This window comes from Stegodyphus dumicola, chromosome 3, assembly GCF_044657685.1.
Source record: "Stegodyphus dumicola isolate Sdum_Otavi_A_Nest chromosome 3, ASM4465768v1".
Classification (NCBI taxonomy): domain Eukaryota; kingdom Metazoa; phylum Arthropoda; class Arachnida; order Araneae; family Eresidae; genus Stegodyphus; species Stegodyphus dumicola.
This window is the reverse complement of record NC_140770.1, coordinates 114,806,198-114,833,025: the sequence shown is the minus strand read 5'-3', so window position 1 is coordinate 114,833,025 and position 26,828 is coordinate 114,806,198.

Genomic DNA, 26,828 nt, shown 5'->3' with positions numbered 1-26,828 from the left:
CTCAAGAATTATATGGACGAGAGCTGTATGAAATTTAAAATAAGAACTATAAAAAACTTTGAGTTATTATTCTTAAATTTTGAAATTTAAGCGAAAGCTCATTCATTTTTGAAAATGCACAAATTTCAACATATATCTCTATTTTACTAATTTAAATTCCAGCTATTTTAAAATTCCATCTTCCTTTTTCCTTAATCGTTATATCACGGCAGATTTTGCTGTTGTATAATAAATGTTAGTTTAAATCTTACATTCATACAGTATTAAATGTTTTGAAATTTTATATAGTGCGAAAAAAGATCACATAACATTACCAAAATCCGTAAAATATTCACTTAAAACGCATAACTGACATATTTATACACCAAGCGCAAATAACCGAAAACTTTCTTTGCACCCAGTGTGGCCAGAGATAACTTGAAACCTCATTGTTATTTTAGACTTCTATATTTTCAGAAGATTTTGACCGCATAGCTCGTAATTTAGAGGCTTTGTGAAACTCATTATATTTCAAATTAGCTAACTTTCAAAACTGCCTTTGTTATTTTTCACCTTCGTTTCTAACAGTCTTATTTACACCTGTTGTAGGGTCCCTATGGTTTTAGTGCGTGCATTGTTTAGAAAATACCTGAGCATGTAGTAATATTAAAACAAAAAATTAGAAAACTGAAGGTATTGTAACACATACCGAACATACTTTATATGAACTATTACGATTTACAAAACTGAAGTTATTTTTCAATTAATTCAAGAGCTTATTCTTAAATTTAGTATATTTTCTCAGCTCTTAATTTGTCCAAAGTATTCCAGCTCTTTTCTGAATGTGTCAGATTCTTTCGTACTTTGTAATGTTACTTACTTCGAAAGTGGGTTTTACTACGCAGAAACTATTGTTTAAAATATAAGATAAATGTATGGTAAATAAGTAGAACGGGTTTTCATAATAGCAATTGCCTGTTGTTTTGACAGCAATCATCTGAAACTAATATAATTTAACTTTATTTCTAGGTTCGCTGATTTTAAACAAAGAAAATTCAAAGGTAAGGTTTCAAGCATTAGTTTAATATAATTTAAAAAAATGACTGTTTCTTCCAGGAACCAAACGAATATTGTCGCAATATATCTAATAGGTTTTTGGAACGCGTTAAAAGGAGCATAATTAACATAAAATGTTCAAATTCATATCTGAAAGTTTTATTTTACGATAATAATCTCTTGGGAAAGCAGTAAATGTATACAATAAAGATAGTTTTATATTTTTTAATATCATGCTTGATTAAAGTAAGCAAAAACTTGAAAATCGTCAATCAGAGGCATTGCCGCAAATACATTTGCTAAATAAAATGAATAATAAAAATTTCATGGTGTTAAAAGACATAAAAAGAGAATTAAATAGATAAAAAGGACCTGCCTTAGCTATAACAGGTTGTTGGTAACATTTTCAGATGATTGCGATTTAATGTATTAACATTGATTATGAATGCTGTGGTTTAGCAGGCAAGCGCTTGGTTTGTAGGCGTCTTCCAAATATTGTTAAAAATTTCTAAATGAAGAGTATTCCACAAGCATTTAGGCATCATAGGCTGATAAGAGTCACACAAAACTGGAAAAGTCAGTATGCAAAGAATCGTGTTCACTAAAATGTTTAAAGCATGCAACAGCAACCTTTGCATTAGTATCAGAAATCGCATGCGTACTCTCATTATGTAGTTTTCAATACTTAGTATTAGACAGCAACGTATATGAAGTCTTGAAACCAACCTGAATTTCATATTTACAAACAATATTGAGTGAAACTTTAAAGGCCTGAGAAGTCCTCAGAAAAGTTTTAGTCAAGATCCTTGTCTAAAACGCTTGCATTCGTTTTTCTAAGTATGCCTCAGTAGAAAATGATCTAGGTAAGATGTGCTTTAGCACTACTTACATTATTTTATTTACACTATTTTAAGACGAGGATTACTGTCACATTGATTTAGAACAGATCAATTATGGACATAATAAAAGAATATAAAAGAATGCTATATAAGAAAAGATTGTTAAGCATATATAGCTCCTAGTGCAACGTGGAATACAAAAGAGAGAGATATCGCAGGTAACTGAACGTTTCACACGAGATATCGAAACCGGCGTCTTAGTTACTTTACAGAAAGTCTCCATCGGAATTGATCGAAGCCAATCACTGGAGAGAAAAATAGTCATTTGTATCTATGGCAACTTTATTGATACAATTTATAAGTTGTTTAATTTTAAATTTCTTAACGATATCTAAGTTTCCACAATCAAATCCAGATATTCAGACAAATGAGAAACGTAAGCATATAAATTCCTATACAAATATATTTAATAGTGCCAGAATAAAGGAATCTAGATTCTTCCAAATTTCGATTGGAATTCCTGCAAAATCAGTTATTGGTAATCTAAGTAATATATTGTGGATGCAGCAAAGGCAATCATATGCTGTTAATCCAGCAAATCCAGTCACCAGCTGTCTTAGTTGCTTATCCATCGCACTTGTCATCGGCCTTCACTCCCGCTTCTGATACCAAAAAATTGTTGCAAGCTTACAGGTTCATAATGCGATTAAATACACACAGAACCGATGATACTTTGGTAATTTTATAAAATCTCTTTTATCACAAGGAATACTTTACCTAGCAATATTTGATCCTGGCAATAACCTCTCCCCATTTTTCAGTTTTTAAATCAAGCGTCGAAAAACCTACCAACATCCCCTCTACCTGCCAATATCCGCTCTTTAAATCAAGCATCGAAAACCACTTGCTAGCAGTAAGAGTGTCCAATCTGTCGTCAGTTCCAGAGAAAGGGTAGCTGTTTTCTTTGTGATGTCGTTCAACTGGAGTTAGTCGAAGCAAAATCTAGTTGAACCATGCTTCTTTTTGACTGGGACGATATAAGAAAACCAAGGTCTTGCTGTAAGCTCAAAATCGTCGCTTTTGTTTCAGATGTCCTTTAGACGTTTTCTACCTTCTACTATTTAGCAATCGATAGACTTCTTGGATCTTGCTTGATTGGTGGGCGAAATCCCGTTTCAATTTTGTGCTATAGCAAACTGTTTCAATCTACGTCAGAAGAGAGGCGGTTCTAACACTTAAATGTCGTTTTTTTGTAAATTATATTCCATCTCAAGGCTTTGAATTGTCTGGTTAAATGATCTAGAGCAGCGGAAAATTGATCCATTGGCCCCTGGACTTGCCCAGCTGTGACTGATTAGTGGTCTCAAGAGTTGCTTGTTGGGCTGCCACCAATTTCATTGATTACACTAAAACGCTTTTTAAATCCTTGACGTCAGACTTTCACAGGGCTTTCTGTATCTCAAGATCCCGGATGTTATCGATGAACTACTGGAGGACATGGTTTCCGTAGCTTGTGATGATCAGCCCAAAAAAACAAGATGAGACAGCATTTCAGCATCCGTGACGAGCTCCTGGAATGTTTTCGTGGACTTCTGTTAGTGAGATTTTAACTGAAGTCTGGTATGGTCTTTTAAGCGCTTCTCGCCAAAGCACAGCTGCAACGAGCTCTATAAGACTTTGAAGTCTAGCCTCTAATTTTCGGGTAGAGTTTGAAGGATATCCACTGCTTCTGCCCTCAGAAATGTGGCGAGGTGACAGGCCTTAGCTTAGAAATCTTATCCATTTGCGTCCATCATTACAGAAAACTTATTTTTAAACACTTGCCAGGAATACGTCCGTCATATGTGGATATTGATTCTTAAACACGTGCACGTGTTCTTCCTTCATATCTTTCGAGAGGAATGAGATGACATGGATAGGAATATGAAAACGTCAGAATTGTGTCCTGCTGTAACTATGGATTTCTTGAAGCTGTGAACTTCCTTGGCGATTAAAGCAGAAACTCTGTAATCGATTTGTTGTTCGACAGCAGAAGTTCTTTTTTCAGCTTGTCGATCGGCAGCAGAAATTCTTTTTTCAATTTCTTCAACTTTATTTTCAAATGTAAATCTGTTGGATTTCATAGCCTCGAACTTGTTTTCTGTTGTTGGAGTAATTTCTATTTCTCTATTCTCATGACTTGCTTTGATCATCTTTTGAAAAAGCTTTCATCTCCTCGTTAACTGATTCATCGCTCGCATCCAACTCTTCTTTAACCGCCTCTTCCATCGTTTCTTGGAATGCAGAAAAGGCAGTCTCCAGCCATCTAAGTTACCCCTTCAATTCCACTTCTGATACCGAAAATTGTTACTGGCGTACGGGTTTGTAATATGATTGAATGCACACAGAACAGATGATAGTTTGATAAAACTGAGTTTACCACAAGGAACACTTTACAATTCTCTGACGTTCCACAAAGACACTCATATATCTCTTCTCAGTATCAGAGAACAAAATCAGTAGTTACACTTCAAAATACGAACAACGTTAAATATAAAGCAATGCAAGGCTCATCTAAAGAGCGGAGTTTACACAAAGCTACTCTAATGCTTCGTAGTGGACTGAGAAACTGATGCTTTCTTCGGTCTTAAACAGTTTTTCCCTGACTGCAGAGGAATTTTTAATATATTCTATTTCTGGAAATTACTCGAAATCATATGAGGAACGCATAAGATTGCAGTTATACAAGTACTCGACCAAAATGTCGCCAAATGGTAGCCAAGTAGGGCAATTTTTTTAAATTTCTCGTCACAATTGGCGACAAAAATTAGTCGCCAAAACCATCGCCAACATAGCGATGTTCATGTTACATTATACATAAACATCGCTAAGCTGGCGATGTTCATGTATAATACAAAAATACTACAAATTCACATATTACTTCACTAAAATTAATTATATATAAAGAGAATTCGGAACAATATGATTGTACAGAAGAGGTTATTAGAAATGTTATGTGAAAAGTTTTAAATTTCTTTGGTATTTAAATTCGATATAACTTCAAATATCTAAACATATTCTGTCTCCTTCTTTTACGCCACGCGTTCAATAACAGATAATTTTCGATACACTGGGTTATACACTGGGTTAGTTTTGTGAAATTAGGATAAGTTGCAGAGAATAAATAGCATTATTCGTCATATGTATACATTTTCTTCGAATGTTGATATATTGAAAGAAAAACTTCCATTATTACGACAAACAAATTTGATACAACAAACTAAAAGCATGATGTAATTTTCATCCGATCTGATTGTTGCGAGATGTGCAATGGGAATTGAAATATGTGGACCAAAATCTTAAAAGAATTTCTTTTGAAAGCTTGTAAAGTGAAACCTAACTGGTTTTTGCAACTTCAAATTTTTTAACTTTCCTGTTCTAAGAACGACTTATCATCTCGAAATCAAGAAGGTAAAAATACAGACGAAAGATAAAGTTAAATACTTACACTGTTACTTGCATATAAAAATAAAATTTAATGAAAGTATCTAATGCTCTTTGAGGGGTCTGAAGAGCACAAAAATGCTTAAATAAATACAATCACAACAAATAATGTCTACACAACCTGATTCCAATGATTCGATATTTCTAAGCATATATACCACAAAAATACCAGAAAAAGTCTCCGAAATGAGCTCAAACAAGACGAAAGTGACGTTTGAGAGGAACTAAAAAAGTACTCGCCTTTGCTTACAATTTTAATATAATAACATTATTGCCCCATCGATATAAAGCATCAGTACCAATGCACTAACCAATTTAAGACTCTCGACAAGAACATTTCAGAAACTCTTTCATTGGCAAATTATGTAAACAAATGTTTAAAATTAATATGTTTGAGCGCAGACTCTTATTATATGGTTTTAAAACATATTCTTTTGTCTAAATAAGCAACCATACATCATCGAGGTAAATTTTAATTTTTTTTTTTTATTCAGAAAGTTATTGGTAATGTTTATATGCCGTGCTGTTTAGTTAAACTGCCGATTCGAAATTTACTATAAAAATATTTTTTTTGGAATGCAGGAACAAATGGAAGAGATTGCATTTGATTTCGTTTTTATTTGTATGTTTATTTCTGATTACTTATTTATTTTTTAAGTTTGTCTGCGACATCGCCTCATACAATTTATAGTATATTTTCCCCTTTAATTTACTATCCAGTAATCTCTTGTATTTTAACGAGGCTTCAGCTCAAAGTATTATAAGCAGAATTTTTATTATTTTTGATGTTGAATGAATATATAAAATTTTTTTATCATGTTTTCATTATTTGCAAGGGTATTATCTTCAGTATGTGCACACAAATGTTTTTGAAAATATTAAAAATTTGTAATTACAATCTTTAGTAACTACTGAAAAATATAGGATACTCTTCAACGAAGTAAAACAATATTTTGAATGAAATATTCAGTATGAACGAATACGAAATTTCTGTAATTTTATGTTTAGATTGAAAGCCATCTCGTGACGCAAATAATAATAATAATAATAATAATAGTAATAATAATAATTATTTTTATTATTAGCCCAAAGGATCGTAAGCTCAGAATAACTATTAATCTCGAAACGACATTTTGCGCTGAAACAGTGGAAGCGTTGTATAAATTTTCAAACTGTTGCCATCTAATATTATCGTCCTGTATTATATTTAAAAAATAAATAATGAAGAACATGCATGAATGTATGTATGTTTCTCGCACTGTGTAAAAACAACGGTATCTAGAGGCATCAAATTTTAAATAACGCAGTCCTCCATTCCAATATGGACACCTGGACGACCGAATTTGAAATTTCGAATTTGCTTGTCTCTCCTATTTTGTAAAATTTTAACGAATCTTGGATTAACAATCGCAACGATTTCAGAGCGAATAACGGCAACTGTTCGAAAAAAAAAATATCTTTAGCGCGTGAGACTGTCTATCGTAAATTCTAAAAATATGCTGTTTTTAAATATTTTTAGTCCAAAAGGACAAGAGCTCAAATGCTATCGAAATGTGAACGTGTGTGCTATCGAAATAAAAAAAAGCTTTATATAAAATAATTATTTTAATAATTATTTTGCATTTTTTTTTTGCAACATGAATACTACTGCTGCAATTTTTACGCACATATAAAACTCTAATAAAAAAACCTTGATTACATAGTAAAGCGCATTTAGATGGTATTTATATTTCTTTTTGATATTTGATATTTCTATTTAATTTTAATATTTTTAGTCCAAAGGGACAATTTACCCACAAGGACTATTATTTCGTTTTGGCATTTTGCGTCGATTCACGATAAGCGTTGTTTCACTTTTCAAATTGTTGCCATCGACTATGATCGGTTTGCATTATATTTAAAGAAATTAAATAATGAAGAATTTGCATGAATGCTTGTATGTTTCTCGCACTGTGATAAAACAACGGTACCTAGAGACATCAAAATTTGAATAACGCAATCTTCCATAGAATATGGGCATGTAGAAGACCTAATTTTTATTTGAAATTAGTTTATTATCGATTTCATATTTTGTAACACTTCAACGAAATTTCGATTAACAAACTGAACGATTTTAAAGCGAGCCATGGCAACACTGTACGGAAAAATTAAAATTTTTATCTCCCGCGCGCGATACTCTGTATCGGAAATTCTAAAGGTTATGCTCATTTTAAAATTATTTTGAGATATTGCTATTGAACAGAATTTTATGGTTTTAGTGCGAAGAAAATGATATTTAATAAATAAAGGTAACACGCAATGTGTTAAAAAAACCCGCCCATTCGGACGTAGTTTAAAATCTAAAACCTTTCAGATTTAAAAAAAAAAATTGTTTTTTTCTGCATTATGTGTCTGCCATTGGAAATAAATTACCGTACATTCCGGCGTAAAACATCACTTGTAATACAAAAAATTATATCGAAATTTGCGTTTGCGCGTCATACGCCGGATATAAAATAGATCGATTTAAAAATAAGGAAAAGATGAGCATATCAAAAATTTTATTTCTTACATGTACATCAATGCTGTTACTGATGATTCTGGCAATTTTCTAGGACCCAGATAGCAACACAATCTTCCGGGTAAGCCATTTCTTTACTCCTTTCCGCAAAGTACATTCATTCTTCTGCATATTAATTAGTCTTATATTATGTTGCTCCTACTCACGTATCGTGGTTTCACCAGTACCAGACACCCTTGCTTTTGCACAATTTTCATTTTGTTTCGTAAATTGAATTACTCTGCATTTGAAACTAGCGCTTTATTTGCTTCATTTGGCTGGAGTCATATTTACTGCTAAAAGAAGCACTAGATCAACTGTATTTCAGCTAAAATAAATGCGAACTACTAAAGCTTTCGTTGTTTACTTCAGAAGATTACAAAAGGAAAAACACCTGACTCTTAATTTTGCGAAGTCATTCGGGAATTAGGAAATATATTCGTATCTCATATTATTTTCTCTTTTCTCTAAACCTTTGTGCACAACTGCATTGAATACGATTCACACTCTCTTCAGAATTGTTTACTCACTGAAGCATTTTCCCCACACACATATTGCTTTCCTTATCCCTTGTCAGTTCAGTACTCAGTTGTTCTACAAAACGCTCAGTAATCTTCGAATGAACGACTTCGAAGGATAACAGCATCGCATATATAGCTTTCGGGTATCTTCGTTGTTCGAGAATAAACATACTCATGAAACACAAACACTAAGATTTAATGGACTGTAGCTTTATTTCTTTTAACTTCTGTTTAGATGGACACTCTTGCCATCGCATAGGTGCACCTCCCAGCACGCAATCAAGCACAATAATGGCCGCTAGCTCACCACGTTGTCGTTTTCTCTCATCGTGGTTGCCAGATCACTTCCGCCTTAACATACCGCCCGGGTTGGGCATTTGTTACATAGTTAACAATGACCAAAATTAAAGAGTTTTAAATCACCATATAGTCCAAATCATATATCAGAAAATTTAAATTGATACACATGAACAAAAGCAATAAACATAATTAACCACAGAACATGAAATGCACAACATCTAAATTAAAATACAATGCATATATATAACAAGTTTTTGAACTCAGGAAATATACATGAAATTATGTCACATCTATTGGTAGTACAGCTAATTTAGTTATTGGTCTTTTTAAAAAACCTGACTTGGTTTTTACAGTACTCTAACCTTTTTATCCTTACCATAAATTACCTCTTCTATTTTACCCAATAACCAAGTCGAAGTGGGCATGTTGTCTTCCTTTACTAAAATTATAGTGCCCTTTTTAACGTTATCCTTAGAGAAATACCACTTAAATCGTTGCTGTAAATGACTGATGTAATCATTTTGCCATCTTTTCCACAAATATTGCGTTACTTTAGTAGTGCGCTGCCAGCGCTTTAAAGAACTATCAGAAAAATCAGTTAAATCAGGCTCTGTTATTGATGTTAAAGGTCGCCCGACTAGAAAGTGTGCGGGTGTAAGAGCTTCTAAATCATTGGTGTCATTTGACAAAGGGGATATTGGACGTGGATTTAAAATTCATTCAATCTGGTTCAAAATTGTAAGAAACTCCTCAAATGTAAAAATCAATCTCCCAACTGCACGCTTAATATAAAACTTAAACGACTTAACACCTGCCTCCCCGATACCTCCAAAGTGAGGAGCCCTGGGAGGGATTAACTTCCAATGAATTCTTTCAGCTGTCAGATATTTGGTTAAGAATTCATCAGGGTATTTCAACAAATTGTAGAGTCGCTTCAATTCATTGCTAGCCCCAACAAAATTTCGAGCGTTATCGCTAAATAAGGTTGCGCATTTACCCCTTCTAGAAATAAATCGCTTCAAAGCAGCAATAAATGATTCTGTAGACAAATTTGAAATGATCTCGAGGTGGACTGCACGAGTCAAGAGGCAAACAAAAATTGCAACATAAATCTTGTGCACTACGCTCTTCTTTTGAGTTGTTCTTTATACCAAAAGGATCACAAAAGTCAACACCAGTATGGTTAAAGGGAAAGGATGGATTCAGTCTCTCTAATGTTAAATTTCCCATGTTTTGATCCAGCAATACTGGTTTTACTTTAGCACACGTAACACATTCTCTTACTATCTTTCTAGCAAGATTACGCCCACTTATCGGCCAAAATTTTTGTCTAACACTATGCAAGAGCGCTTGTGCTCCAGAATGAAAGTTTCGAATATGGTAGTGTAACATAATTAAATGAGTCAGTTTATGATTTTTTGGAAGGACAGCAGGGTGCTTTGTGTTAAAGGGTAAGTTAGCTTCCTGCAGTCTACCACCTACTCTAATAACTTGAGATTCATCTAGAAAGGGGCATAAAAATTTTAACTGACTATTTTTACATACTTCCCTTGTCTTACTTAAGTTCTTGAATTCTTCAGGAAAGTTTTGACATTGGACTAAGGAAAGTAATTTATTTTCGCTTAACGAAACCTCATCTACTGTCAGATGACCTACTTGTTTTCCCCTGGATCTACAATTTCTTATAAATCTTAAAACATAAGCAAAAACATTAATTAATTTAGCATAACAATTAGTAATATTAAAAACATAATCCAAAAGAGAATTTTTAACAGTTACTGTCAAATTTACATTAGAAATAAGTTTCAGTTCGCGCACATAGTTCCCTTTTGAATTTTCAAAGTTATTATTAACACTATAATTAATGACTTGTTGATGCAGAAAATTTGGTCCTTGAAACCACAAATAGTTGTCAGCAATAATTTCCGGTCTCAGACCGCGAGAAATAAGGTCAGCGGGATTGTTTGCTTTTCTGACATGTTGCCAGCAGAAATCCTTAGTTAGCTCTTGGATACGAGTTACTCTATTTGACACAAACACTTTTAGAAGATGAGGAGATGTAGCAATCCAGGCTAACACAATTGTTGAATCTGAGTCCAGAATAACTTTGTCAACATATAAACTCAAAGATGTTATTACCTTACACACAAGTTTGGAAAGGAGCTCTGCTGCACACAACTCCAGACGAGGAATGGTTATTACCTTGATAGGCGATACTCGAGATTTGCTGCAAAGTAAAGTCACTTTAACTGCCAATTTTAGAGACACAGCGCAAGTAAATTACTCCACCATATCCAAACTTTGAATCATCAGCAAAACAGTGGAGCTCAATTTCTTTAATTGATTCTATTAGAGTGCAACGAGGGACTTTGATTTGTTTCAACTCTGGTAGGGCCTTTTGAAATGTCTCCCGTTCTTGTCGCTCTTTGAAAGGAAGTGGATCATCCCACTCTAGATGTAAAAGCCACAGCCTTTGCAGGAATGTCTTAGCAGGCATGATTACAGGCCCTAGGAAACCTAAAGGATCAAACAGTTTAGCAATATCTGCCAAAACCGTGCGTTTTGTACAGATTTTTGACGAACTAGACACAGTAAAACTAAACGAGTCTTCTTCTGGATTCCATCTTAAACCCAGAGTCTTTACGGTGCTTTGTGAAGATTCTCCAAAACGATACTCTTGTTTTTCGAATGGAACTTGTTCTAAAAGAATTTTTTCGTTTGAGCACCACTTGTGCAATTCCATTTTCGCAGATTGTAGCATGTCTATTAACTGCCGCTGCAATTCTACAGCAGAGGTGACATCTTCTGCACCAGGCAAAATGTCATCAACATAAAAATCGTTGAGTGTCGTTTTAGAAGCCAATGGATACTTATCTAAGACTAACTGCTTCAATACTCTTGTTGCTAAAAACGGCGCTGATTTTGTTCCATATGTTACCGTAAGTAATTGATAAAGTTTAGATGCATCATTCAACGTATGTTTCCAAAGGATGCATTGAAGTTTGCGTTGCTCAGGATCTATACGAATCTGCCGATACATTTTGCATATATCAGCAGTGAAAGCCACCTTGTGTTTTCTAAATCGTAGCAAGATAGAAAATAGGTCATCTTGAACTACACCTCCATTCATCAAACAGTCGTTTAATGAAAAACCAGACGATGAAGGAGCCGATGCGTCGAATACTACTCGTAACTTAGTTGTACTGCTGTCTGCCTTATAAACACCATGATGAGGCATTATGTATTTAGGAGTTTCCGTCACACTCTGCATTTTTGCATATGCCCTAACGCTTCATATTGACTTATGAACTCACAATACATCCTAGACATGTCAGGGGTTTTGTCTAATCTCTTCCACAAATTATGTAACCGTTGGGTGGCTAATTGCAAAGAATCACCCAAATGAACATCTTGCCTTAATGGTAGAGTCACTACATATCTACCCTCAATATCCCTCTGTTGGGTTTTCACAAAATGCTCCTCACATTCTACTTCTTCTTTATTTTTTATTTAGAGAGATTCTGTAACAGCCTCAATTTCACAAAAGGACTTGATTAGTGAATTTAAGTCTTCTTCGACTTTCATAAATCCGCACTGAATCGTATTGACTGAATTTGAACCAACATTTACACCGGTAGCAATGTATCCAAATACGGAATTTTGAAGAGTTAAATTAGAATTTCGTGGATGAATTTGATCAGCCTTCAATAGTTCATAAAAGCATTCTGCACCTAACAAGGCATCTATTTTCTGGGGTTTGTTAAAATGAGGATCCGCTAGTTTGATCTTTTGCGGAAGCTGTGAAAATGAAAAATTAAAATAATTCACTGGTACCAAATCATTAATTTTAGGTACAACAAAGAATTCGAGAGCACGGTGGTAATCACGCTTGTTTGATATCAGAGCAGTAAGCTTGGATTTTACTGATAGAGCTTTTCTATTTAAACATGAAATTGATATGTTAATTTTACTCCCTTTTATTCCAAGCCTATTAGCGAAATCATAGGTGAAACACGAACACTGACTTCCGCAGTCAAATAAAGCTCGACAAGCAATAAAATTCCCGCAAGAATCTTTAACATAAATAATAGCAGTAGATAGTAATACCTCCTTCGAAATCACTTGTGAAGCAGTTGCGAACGAACCAATAAATTCCGAATTGTTTATTTGGTTGCAATTAGATAACATTTCAAAACATCTGGCGTCAGGGTTTAGATTCGAGTTGTCTACTAAAGGAGGGTCAGAATTATTAGCCGGTGCTTCCTCCTTCTCCACACAACTCGCTATAGTAGCAGGTGAATGCGAAATGTCTTGATTGGGAAAATACAGTAAACTATGGTGTTTTTTCATGCATTTTGAACAGCTGAATTCTGAACGACAGTTCTTTGCAGTATGAGTCGGATTAAAACCCAAGCAATTAAAGCATAATTTATGTTTCTCAACAAATTCAAGACGTTCACTTACAGTCATTTTCAAGAAAGAATTACATTTATACAACTTGTGAAAATTGATACTTTTACAACAAATACATTTAAAATCTTGACCTTTAACATTTGACACTAAGGCAGTCATCTTTTGAATAGGTTGACCCTTTTTTGCATTAAACACATTAGATGACTTTGACGACTGCAAAGTTCTAGCATGATTTTTTAGAAATGCAATAAGCTCAGATAATTTAGGTAACTCACTTGTTTTTGAATCTCTTTCCCACCAAAGACGAGTGGAAACATCCAATTTTTGCAGCAAAATATATGCAAGAAATGTTTCTGCGAATCCCTCTATTTTTTGGTCTAATATTTCCAAAGACCTTACACTTTCATTCACTGTGTCTACTAATTTTAAAATAGAAGACGAGCTTCCATTTTGTATGGGAGAAATTGACATGAATCGCTTTATCTGGGCAAAAACCTGATCACGTTTATTGGATTATCTCTCTTCTAAAAAATCCCAAGCAATTTTATAGTTATTGTCACAAATTGTGACTGATTGAATAATCCTAGCTGCTTCGCCATGAAGCGATAACTTCAAATACGAGAGCTTTTGGGAATCCGATAATACATTATTATTATGAATGCTTGAAATGAAAAGATCCCGAAAGCTTAACCAATCTTGAATATTTCCACTAAAAGACGGCAAGTTTAATTTAGGTAATTTCATACCTTGTGCACTGGTATTTTCAATCTTTACATTACTTGCATCTTTAGCACTAAATTTTGACATTTGCCGTTTAACCTTAACCCACAAATTAGCAATGCTGTCCTTAACCCACAAAGTAGCAATGCTGTCTTGAACAGTTTGATGTTCAGTTACATATTTGTCAAACTCTTTTCCATCTACTACTACAAATAATTTATCAAAAATCTCTGAACATTCATTATTAAATTTTGTACATTTATTTTCAAAAAGTTGTAACTGAAATTCATCATAAGTATATTTTTCGAAATCTGATGTCGCTTTCGTTATATTTGACTTTAAAATTCTTTTCTTAATTAAAAATGCTTCCATAATTAACGTTAATTAATAATACCGAACATATATGAGCAAATTCACTTAGCTCCGTTTGAGGTAATCCAAATGAACCCGAAATTTGTAAATCCAAACACACACTAATTTTTAATTATCTTGTCGAATGCGAAGTAACATATCACACTTTTTTATCAATTTAACACTTCACCTTTAAGCTTTTTAACCAGCACTTTATCCATAGGCACTAATCTTCCTACCGGGTTGCATGGAACACAAAATGTTCGAGAATAAACATACTCATGAAACACAAACACCAAGATTTAATGGACTGTAGCTTTATTTCTTTTAACTTCTGTTTGGATGGACACTCTTGCCATCGCATAGGTGCACTTCCCAGCACGCAATCAAGCACAATAATGGCCGCTAGCTAACCCCGTTGTCTCTTTCTCTCATCGTGGTTGCCAGATCCCTTCTGCCTTAACATTCGTAATGAAACGGGTGCGCATTATACGGCGAATATATCCCAAAATTAAAAAATGTATAGTTTGAATTTACAAGTGCACGTTATACACCGATGTGGGTTATACGCCGGAATATGTGGCACTTATTTATTAATTTAATTTTCTTAATTTATTAACATTTCATCTCTCTATATAAAAAAGTAATTAAGTTTTAGAAAAATAAGGCACAAAATTCTTTTATTTCGAAATACATCTTTCATTGCTTTCCATGGTATTCACCTTTAACATTAATAAAGTTTTTTAAAACAGTTATTATGGCAGTTAGGAATTTTATGTACCAACAGCATTCATTCATAAGCTTACGCTCTTCTCCTGTGAATACCAATCACCAAGCAGGATATATTTAATTTCTGAAACAAAAGTTCAATGGGACAAAACCAGAGGAGTAAAGACAATGAATTCGTTTTGCAGTCTTCATGTAATTGATAATTTGTGTCGGAATATGAGAGCTTGTTTTATCATAACGCAAAAAAAATACAGCGCTTCGATTCCCTGCCTTTCCCTAGTTCTGAATAAAAATTCTTATAAAATCATATAAATTTATTCTTCTGGAATCCTCAGGGCAACGGTTCCATTATGGTCAGATTTAAAAATCATAACAATAATTTTATTTGAAACAGTTTCTGCATGAAAAACATTTATTTTGGCGAATGGCTTATTTTTAGCAAATGGCTCATTTTGAAAAATTGAAATAACATACTATTGCATTATTTCGGATTTCTAGAAATAAATTCACATTTTGTTAGTCGTTGGAATATAAAAATTATCTTTTTAAGGAACGGAGGTGAATGTTTGAGATTTGTTTTGCGCCCTTTGGTAAGCGTTCTAAAATACTTACGTTAATCAAACAGTTATTATAATTTTTTACTATAACTCCTTCTCTCCGTGTTCCTTGGTAAAATTCAAATTACCTTCGTGAGTATTTAAGTTGAGGAATTTGAATCTTTAGATAAGAGCTTCTGTCAATCGTGTATTACTGTTAGTATATTTGCCAGCTCTGACTGAAACTCATATTCTGGAGACAGCACTTTCGCTAGTTGTGTTTTAAATACGCGTCGGTAAAATATCTGGCCCTGCTTATTTTCAGTCTTACATTATCAACGTTTAATTCAAACTGTCTGTTAGGTTAATTAGAAAGTGGTGGGAGTTTCGTTTGTAGCACAAATTTGACATTTTCTAATATATTAAGACAAAATAAAAACAGTTATTTTAACCCTTCTATATTTTATGAGTTGTTGAAAACGTAGCGGTAACTCGTGTCTGCAGGTATTTAATCCTAGCTTCCATTTACAATGCCAACACTACGTCTGACATCCAACATTTTCACGAATAATTTTGAAAGATAAAAACACTTTTAGTCTGCCCGCCACCCAAGTCTCCGAGTTCCTACTGCCTCACCAAGGCCGACAGAAGGCTTTGGCTTTATTATGGACACTGTGCGCACATGAATGAAGTCGTCCAGCAGTTCCCAACGGTAGAACTTCAATGTTGACCTTTTTGGAGAATTTATAAAAGCATTTTTTTCAAACTCTTTTGAAGAGTTGAAAAGGTAACCGTAGCAACTTAAGCGCTTCGAGGTTAGGCCACAGGTTTCTGATACAAAGGCATCGGGAAGTGTTTAGATGGGGAACCAGGGAGCGAAAATTATAAGTCTCAAGTATTCAAAACTGCTCTTTTGAAAGCATTACCTGTGGTGAAAAATACGGCGAAGTTAGAATCGTAAATCCGAATGTTGACCAAGTACGGGCTGATATGATAGGGATAAGGGATGCACTTTGGGAATCGCCAGCTTGAAATGGGATTGATCATGATCCTGCGTCTATATTACAAGATTCGCAAAAAAACGGGTTCAAAGTGGAGAACCAGCCAGGAAAAAATAAAAGGTGACAGATCACCTATTGGAAAGGGCAACCGGACGACAAAAAGTGTTATAGCCGAACAGAAGGATTCACAAGATCAGCGCCTACCAGACACTGTCCGAATTCTCTGCGAAATGAACGGCTAAATTCCACAAAATAAATAAGTAGCTTTCGAACTTTTGAACTTTTGAATAAGTTAATTAAAGTTAAAATTTTGAATAAGTTAATTACAGTTTTGAAAAAGTTTGAATAAGTTTTGAACTTTTGAATAAGTTAGCTTTTGAACTGTAGTATAATGAATGAAGTTCAATGTTTTTTATACATGCATTTTGTTAAGAACAAATGTATATTGAATGAAGTTTAATGTCTTGTATGCACAAATTTTATTAAGAACAAATGTATCCTAAAAATTAAATGTGTTCTGACGGCGTGCATTGCAGATGAAAATATTAAAGCTAGAAGAAATTATTGATTTGATTTAAAAGAAAACTACAGAGAAAATGAGGTTATTTAGAAGTTAGGCTCTCTAGCTCTCAAGTTAAGTGAAAACTATCTCAAGTAAGTCTGAAACATTGGGTATAGATTTTTTAAATAGGGTGTTTTTGAGGCCTAGTGTGTCTATCCGTTAGTAGAATTGAAACATTTCACAGCTTTTCATAGTGCTTTACCTACCACAAATGCTAGACACTGGTGTGAGAGTAAAAGAGTTTAGAGACAAAAACAGCAAATTTTAAAGGTATTTTCTCCCTTCTTTCTCCATCCCTTTGTGGTGTAACGGTTAGCACACTCGGCGCGTTTTTAAGAGGTCCAGGTTCGAGTCCCGGCGAGGGCATTGCTCATGTTTCAGGTCTCCTGCTCAAAAAAATCCTGATGACTCTACAGTAGCGCCTGAACTAACAAAAGGTGGTGGATGATGATTTTTCACCACCAGGATTTGGTGATTGGGTCAACTAATCCTCAGTCATCTTTTAAAAGGGGGAGTACTGTAGAGTCATTAGAATTTTTTTTGAAGCAGGAGAAGAGAAAGATATGTAATTCCCTCACCGGGACTCGAACTAGGACTTCTTGAATATGGGCCGAGTGTGCTACCGTTACACCACGAAGCCATGCAGAACGGTTGGAGAAATACCTTATAACCTGCAGAAATTGTAACTTAAATAATATTTCTGTGACTAAAAATTTTTTCCCCAGTGTCCTGGAGGAAAATGTGACATGAAACACTGATGGATTTTGTAGAACTTGAATTCAAAGTTAAGAATATAATTAAATAACTGAAAGTGTTGATTCATGTTTTTAGATCTAAGAATTGTCTTAACAAAGGCCGTTAAAGACCTACGTTTGCGATAATTTAAAATCTGGTGAAGTATGATGTAAAGTATCTTGTGTTAATAAACCAGTTATTACATCATATTTTTACTATGACTTCTCTTTTCCGTATCCCACACCAAAATGCAAATTGTATTCTTGTGTATTTAAATTAGAAGGTTTGATTCTTTACACAAGAGCTCCTGGCAATCACTTCTTGTTGTTAGCATTTTCACCAGTTTTATTTAAAAGTAATATTCCTCCTTGAGCAGTCTCACTTATCAATGTATACGGCCTTCTTGGCATGCCTTCCTGGTGTGGTGGTCTGCACGCTGGGCACGTAGTCCAGGGTCCGCGGCTCGATTCCCGGCGAAGGCATTGCTCATTTTTTACTTCTCTTGCTTCCAAAAAAATCCTAATATCTCTACAAATGTTTTAAATACGCGCCTGCTGATTTCTTTCAATTCCTTATTATATCTCAACCAGCTTAGTTCTAGTCTATTTAAAGCGTAGTTTTTCTCTACGTTATCAACGTTCAATTATATCTCTCGGTTATTCTATGTTAAATATCCAGAAGTGGTGGAAATTTCGTTTTTAGCGAAGTTGTGCCTTTATGTTCAGTTTAAGCCTAAAGTAAAATTATTTTAGCCTTCTTCTACATTTTATGAGTTGTTTAAGACGTACCGATAACTCGATAATTGTCTAGTAACAATTTGTTTATCTTGTTGTAATTTTGAAACATTCAAAGATTTCTTAGTTTTGTCTTCTGAGATTCACTCGTTTCTGAAATTCTATCCAATTCACATTTGGATGAGAATAATGAAAGAACATAACCGACAGCAAAAAATAACGTGTTAATTAATATTAAATGTATAAAATCACAAGTTGATTCAAATGAAAAGGAAAAAAAATTCTCGTACACTCATTTCAGGATTGTTGCAAATTCCCAATGAATTTCTCATTGAAGCTTATTGAAACATATCGCTTTATTGAAACATATCGCTTTATTGAACATATCGCTTTAAAACATATAAGTAAAACATATCGCTTTATTGAACATATCGCTTTAAAACATATAAATAAAACATATCGCTTTATTGAAACATATCACTTTTTTCAAACATATTCGCATTTCATATCGCAGCTTCCAGTGTTGATGATCGTTTTTTCAAGACTAAAAACAATTCGTTTCTCATTTGTACATTGCTTTATTTAAGTAGGTTTCTCTATCTAGGTTTCATTTAGATTTAGTTTACATCATATTTTTTAACAAACTGAGTTCTTGATATTTTGTACATATTCCTATTTTTATATATAGCAATAAAATATTTAACTGTAATATTTCTAAAACTGGATATAGACCTTTTATTTTACGCTAAAATAGATTTTTAGAGAATTTTCATTCTACTTCTTCGAAAGGGTCACACTAATCATGTAAAAATTAACATTTTTATAATAATGGTTAACCTGGAAAGTAATATTTCAAGCGAAACTTGATAGGAATCTTTAATATAATTATCGACCTTTGGAGATTTTTCTAAAAGCAGTTGATGGTCCTATAATAACAATAATTATGTGGTTGTTAGCAAAGCCAGATTTAAAATTAAAGCTGTCAAAGAAAAATTTAAATTCATTCAAAGTAATCTTACACTGTCGGATAGATCAGACAACCTAAAATAATGATGAAACAAACTCCGTCGTTGCACTTTAGATTATACGGGATAACGATCAGTGTGAAAGGCTTTTTCTGTATAACTTTTTTATCTTCTAAGGACCGTAAAGTATAAAATAAGATGTATAATAAAGTTTCGTATACATCTTATTTTATACTTTAAAATTTTATACTGATTATTTTATACTAACCAATAAACACTTGTAACCAATAACCAATGTTTAGCAATGTTTTTCTGGGAATTGTGAATGATTCCAGTTACTTTAATTAGTGCATAGGAAATGCTTGATTACTTTCCGCAGACAATACCATCAAAGTGATAATTTGTTTTGACTGAACTTCGCTACCAGCCATTATACAAAACATGTAGTTTGCTATTTGAATAATTTAAACATTGGTTTATCTGAATCGAATAATTCGATCCCCTTAAGCAGAGGTACTGAGAAGAACTGGAGCGTTAAAAAAAGAAACTAGTCTCATAAAAATAAAGTAGCCTGAAACTTGACTTTAATCAAGAAAGTTTATTAAAGAAGTTGAATAAGCGTGCATAAAGATATTTAACGCTAATCCTCGTATTAAAGTCCAAAATGGAATTTACGCAGCAATTAGAATGGGGACATAGGAAAAAAAGTAACTCGATATTATTGTAACATAAGTTCTAATGTTTTATAAATTAAATTTAATTATAACAATAAAAGCATTAAAAGCAATCTGAAACTTGCTTCAGTTTCATCCGGAATGATGCTTATTTATATATAAAATCAGTTTAAAATAGGCTTTAGTTGCACGATAGTTGTTCGATATGGGGTTTTCCTAGCTAGATATTTATCGAAATATAATCGTATCACATTGAGTTTTAAAAATGATATTTTATACGTTTTACTGACGATTTGTCAATTATTTATATCCCCTCAGTATGAAATGAATAGCTTTTAAAAATATCTATAGCTCCAACAATCGAGCTGATTCAGAGCTATTAGATGCTATATCATACGGGAAATTGGAGACACCATTGCACATGCTGAGAAACCTCATTTTGACCGAGATATCTGATTTTAATGAGATCTAGGCATTGCATGTCAGCTTTTATTAGCTTCATCATTTTCTTCACCCTTGCTATATACATCAACAACTTAATTGTGATCGGAAGAGCACTGAATAACAGTCGTTTCATTAGCTGCGTGATTTCCAGGAATATTTAAAGTAATACCCTGTGTTCCTCAACAGTGCAGTTACCTTTCGCTGATTATAATATCTAAAATCATTAAGACAAATTGCTCGCAATAGTTTCAATGATAGTCTCTAATAATACCTTAAGAATAAACAGAAATAGACGAAATTTTTTCTAATGAATGCAATATTAGTTCAACGTACTTGAAAGAATATCTTTTGCTTCTGAAAACGTCTCGAAATTGCGTTCGAGGAATAATGTTTATTTTTAAGCATTTCTAAAAATTTAAACATCAGTGACTGTGGATTTATAATGAAATGCGATTATTACAAATGCAGTGATATATGAGCGAAAAAATACACAAATGTAATTTTTTTTAATTGTTAAGAGCTTAGAATAAATAAATAATACCAAATCCCCCCGTATGCTTTGTCATAATCAAACTAATAACACGTAAAGCTAACATTTGGAAGATCCTTGGTTCCACTCCCTGTGAAGATACAGATGACTTTTCATTTCTGCTAATCTAAAAAACTTAATCCTGTGTAGAATGGCACTGGACAAAAATATAGTAAACTCATCATAACAATAAAGGATTTATCGAATTTCTGTGTGTGTGCTCTTGTGGTTTATTCCAGTTGACAGCTGGAAGATCTATAGTTGGAATACTTGTGGTTGGATAGCTCATATTTCATGCTTTTTATTTCTCCGAAGAAAGTCGAATATCTCCGGTTACTAGGTCCTACTGGAAAGAACTCAAGAATGTTTGTCTGCTTAGCAGTATTTTTACAAAATTGTATGTTGAAATGTTTCTACCAAAAGAAATTTGAAAACATTACAGTTTTTACAAATGATTTACTTTAATTTTTCTCCAAAATTATTTATTAATGTAAAAGTTTAAATTACGTGTTTCACTATTTTGGAATTTCTAGTTGACTGTGCATTTCCTATGCGTTTCAAATATGTCATTTTCGTATATAACATTCTTTATCGAAATTCAGCAATGCCAGTATTGACATGAGTAAATAGGTTTCATTTGGATATTACAAAAAAAATATTTAGATATTAAAGCATAAAATGTATTATAATTCCTGTACTTTAATTCAAAAAAAATAAAATGATTATTCATTATTACATGTTCCTGTATGTACATAATTTCTGATATTGCGGTTAATTTTAGATCGGCAACAAATTTGTAGACATATTAGATTATTTCGAAGCAGGAGACGTGATGAGCAATTCCCTCGCCGAGACTCGAACCTCGGACCTCTCGAATGCGCGCCGAGCGTGCTGACCATTATGCCACGAAGGCATGCTAAGAAGGCAGGAGAAATACCTTACATACTACCCTCTTCAAGGGCGATTGGGGTTTATGGAAACCTATCGCCAAATCCTGGTGGTGGACTAGTGTTCACCGCCTTTTTTTAAATTCAGGCCCCACTGTAGAGGTATTAGATTATTTCTAAGTAGGAGAGATGAAAAATGAGCAATGCCCTCGTCGGAACTCGAAGCACGGACCTCTCGAATACGATATACGTGTTTACGATTACACCACGAAGACATGCTAAGAAGACGGAAGAAATATACGGAGAACACGAAGAGAAAAATACAAAGATGGAAGAAATAAGAAGTATAAGACTTAATTTATTGACGTCGCCAAAAGACTCAGCATCAGTGCAGTCTGTAACACTTGCCTCTTGTGGAAAACTAGAAGAGATGTCGAATTAGTGACGAAAACTTAAAAAATAGTTTTTAAAAAGAAATAACGGTTGCTAAATTTCAACACTAAACACACCAAGAAGCACCGTTTTAAAACGTGATATTTAAAGTAGCAAAATTTTACTAACATTACGTATGATAATTCAAAAGTATTACATTCTTGATGGATTTTCAACAAGACGTGGTGTAGTTGGAAGCATACTCTAAGCGTAATCGAGAGCTCCAGGGTTCAGGTCCCGGCGAGGGCACTGTACACGTTTCATGTCTCCTGCTTTCAAATAACCTAATGACTCTACACATATTGCTTATAAATCACCATACTGCGAACATCAGTAATTCTGTTTAGTATTCCTGAAATCCATTACTGCGCTATAACACGATTTCAACTGTCCCTAAAATTTGTTCCAGTAGATGTAACAAGGAGATAGATTAATTAAGGAAGTCTAAAAATGAAGTATACTTTATTATCATTCCACTGAGGGACTTCGTCTCAGCCGTATGGCTATCAACTTAAAACTGAAAACAAAACAACAAAAGAAACTCATATATAAACTATAAACTTTATAAACTCATTCGTATAATAAAATCCTAGTTTTATTTAATCGGTAGTTATACACTGAATAATCGATTTTAAGCCAGAAATTCAAAAACGAACCGTCATTTCCCTTCTCTTTCTGCCTGATTCCACTATGAGATGACAGTGAATGCTGAATAGATAGGTGTAGAAGTGGAAGAGACACTAGTCCATCTCCAAATGGCGACCAGATAACGCTTGTATTCACGAACCATCTTGAGCTCCCATTTGTTGCTTTGAATATCCGCACTGAATACTCCACCAGGCGCCTTGGTAGAATATTACGTGCTTTGCTATGATATGACTTGTTGAATCAAGTACGTTGATCAAGTGAATTCGATTTTATTTGAGTGCATGCTGAAGAACGTATTGCAATCAATCCAGAGAACACGAACAAAGAAAGACTTCTCTCTTCCTGTCCTTCCCTTCCACAACGCAAGAAATTTGGCGAATTGTATGTTATTGTGTTAGAGTTAATAAGGATGGATTATTCATTGTTTACCAGTGAATTTAGCGCAATTTATTAATATTTCGTTTTATGTTAGAGAAGATTTTTATGCGTTGAGGTTTACATTATACTATATATTTTATCTGAAAATTTTTTTAACTTTTGAAATTTCTGAGAAACAAAACTGTATTAAATATTACAGAACTTGCTTTTCTTAAACGACCATGTGGAATAAACATAAAAATTGAAACAGAAGACATTCTTCTATTCTCTTCTTACAGAAACAGAGTACTCGCTTACAAATGAGGATAAATTAAGCAAACTCACAGAGTTATTATTATCTAATTTAAAACTCAAAGAATCTCGCTATTGCATTAGAATAAATTTAGAGATTTCCACACATGAGTTATCTAGAAGATATCTTTATTTGAATCAGTAAATGAAAATACCTGCTCTATAAACACACAAAGCTACCACTTAGAATGCATTTAATTGCATGCTGATACCACTAACAGATAAAATTGCGTAAAATTTTTAAATCTAATTAATAAAAGAAAGCACGTGGAGTTTTTCATGAATATTTCCCGTTGTAACAAATTATATAAATCGCACTTCAAACGTTTATGTTAAAACCATAGAAATAAAACTGCTATGTCTCAGTTTGGTTTAATCAAAAATCATAAAGCACAATAACAAATTATGATATATCCTGTCAGAAATGCAAAAGATTTTGTTCCTAAAATAAATTTGAATTCATGAGCTTTTCAAATAAAGGAACAATTTCTTCTTTAAGGTCTAAATTTTCCGAAAGGTTTTTGATGAAATTTAGAAAAAACTAGAATTCGAAAATTTGTTAAATAGCACTAGCTCGTAAGTATTTGAATTCAACGTTCTTCATTTTTACCTTCATGTAAAGAATAAGCCTTTTAGTTTTATTGATTTAGCATATAACTAATACCATATATAAACACCAGCAATATTCAAAACATCATTAGTGGTCCTTATTTCTGCTAATATCAGTATCAATTCCAAAAATGGGACGATGTTTTTCGCCCTTAAAATAAATCAACATCTTGAATAATACAAGTGGGTATTTCTCAACATATGTATAATGCCGTCACTGGAAACCAAGAAAAACGGGATTTCGCAACGTTGTAAACTGTACAACAATCTTAACTAATTTAAAAATGTTATTAAAATTTATACTTCGGTCTTCAAACTAGTGAATTTTAAATTTTAAGAAATACTTTTTATTAACAGGCTGCATGGGCGTTTTCGTGGTTTTCCCCCACGTGTAACGTGTATACGCGGCAGTTTCCCTTAGAAAGTCCTCCACGAAGGCCTCCCTCCCCTTAAGCAGATAGCCCTCGAGGCTTTGCCGTAATTAAATATCCTATCCTATCCTTTTATTAACAGCTTTACCGGAATAGGAACATAATCAAAAAACAGTTGTAATACACAGTAATAATAAAGGTTCTTAGGAAATAATTTAATTATAATCGAAAACTTATTTCTTCATAAATGGCCGACTGGATAAACCATCTGATCTCTGGTACTTTGACACCCTGACTCTAACCCTGGCGAATTGGTGGGCTGCATAAACACATTCTTGTTCCTGCTCATGTGTAACGTGAACATGAACAAATTTCTTTCAGAAAATTCCTCCCCAGAATCCCTCGCCTGCTTTGTCTTAATCAATTAACCAAACCAAATTGTAAATACATTAATAACTATCATAAACTATTAATGATTTAAATGGTTTGATCGTTAAATTCTGACATAGAAAACAATACCTCGTACTTTATACTTTTTTAAGTCCATAACTGTTATTGGCAGTAATATTAATTCTTATTTATTTAAGGCATCAAACAATAAATCATTGAACGGGCGGAAAATTGTAGTATCTTGAAGGAAATGAATTTCAGATTTTTATTAGTGTTGTCTATATCAAATTTAATCTTGAAAGCAATATATAATATCCATTAAACTTTGCAGTCAAAAACTGTAACTATTCTTAAACTTGCTCTTTAAATACATTAATTAATTTGACTAAAATCCAAAAGATTTTTTTAAACATAATTCACAAGTACAGTGATTGGTTTTATCATATCGAAATTTGGAATTCGACGTTAAGAATACTTTAAAAAGTTCTCAGTTACTATTGCTGGTGGTAATTAAAGCTTCAACAATCCCCATCCTCCGCCACCTACCTACCTACTGATTCGAATAGAATGCTTATTATCTCCACGCACCAGCATGTTGCCATTCAGTGAAGCGTAGAATATTTAACATTCAAATTTAATCCTTCTATTATTGAGTAAGAAACCAAGTGACTGAAAAGCAATAAATGCAGTTCTTAAAAAGTTTTGTATCTACTTTTTAATCTGATGCATTCAAATCACGACATATGTAATTAGATATACTAAATATTTTTATGAAATAACACTGGCTTGGTTCATTAAAATCATTATATACTTTTTTATGATAAATCTTTTAGGAAGTTGGCCATTAAAGAATGTAAGAATACGAATTATCATCATCTATAATAATTGACAGAAGCGTGTTGTTCAGCGGGTTAAACCAATTTCATGAAATCAAAGCTAATTTTAAGCTTAATTCTTAAAGCACTTTTTTCGAGTAATTTGCAAGTTTTCCGAACTGCCGAACCTAAAAATGTCTAGTACTTCCTCTCTTCTTCTTAATGATTAATTATCAAAAAGTTTCCATACGTGTAATAAAACATGTTAGCTATGGTTCAATATTAGCTAAGTAACACAAAACGTAGGAGGAAAACTTTTCTTTGATTAAAAATAAGTTCACTGAAGTGAAAACTTGAGTGAAATTTTAAAAAGACTTTGGATTTGTAGCTGCCGGCGATATACATGAATACTTTATTATAATCAAGACTCAATTTTTTGTGAATAGAGTTGGTAACCGTTTTGATTGTCAGATCTATCGCGAAGGACTCACAGATCTTTTAGCATTAAGTCCTGTATTTAAGAGGACCAGACTAGAAATCTGATTCTGATGCTGATGGATAATGTGTTTTCTAAAGTATTATTTTTAAATTTGAAACACTATAAAATTTCAAAATATGGATCTACTTATCTTTTCTGGACTTAGCTGCAAATTTTCTGGGGTAGAGGGCTAAAATGTATTTAATAATTTAATAATTGTTCATTAGCTGCTTATATATAAAAAATGTAGTCCGAATATGCAACTAAACACAACTTCAATCTTTTAAAACAAATATTTTTAATTTATTTTTAAAAATAACAACGATAAAGAAAAAATTGGTAACCATGGTAACACTTTACGACTGCGCAGGGTGTACTACAACTGCGCGAATGAAAATCCCTCCCTGGCTCGTGCTATA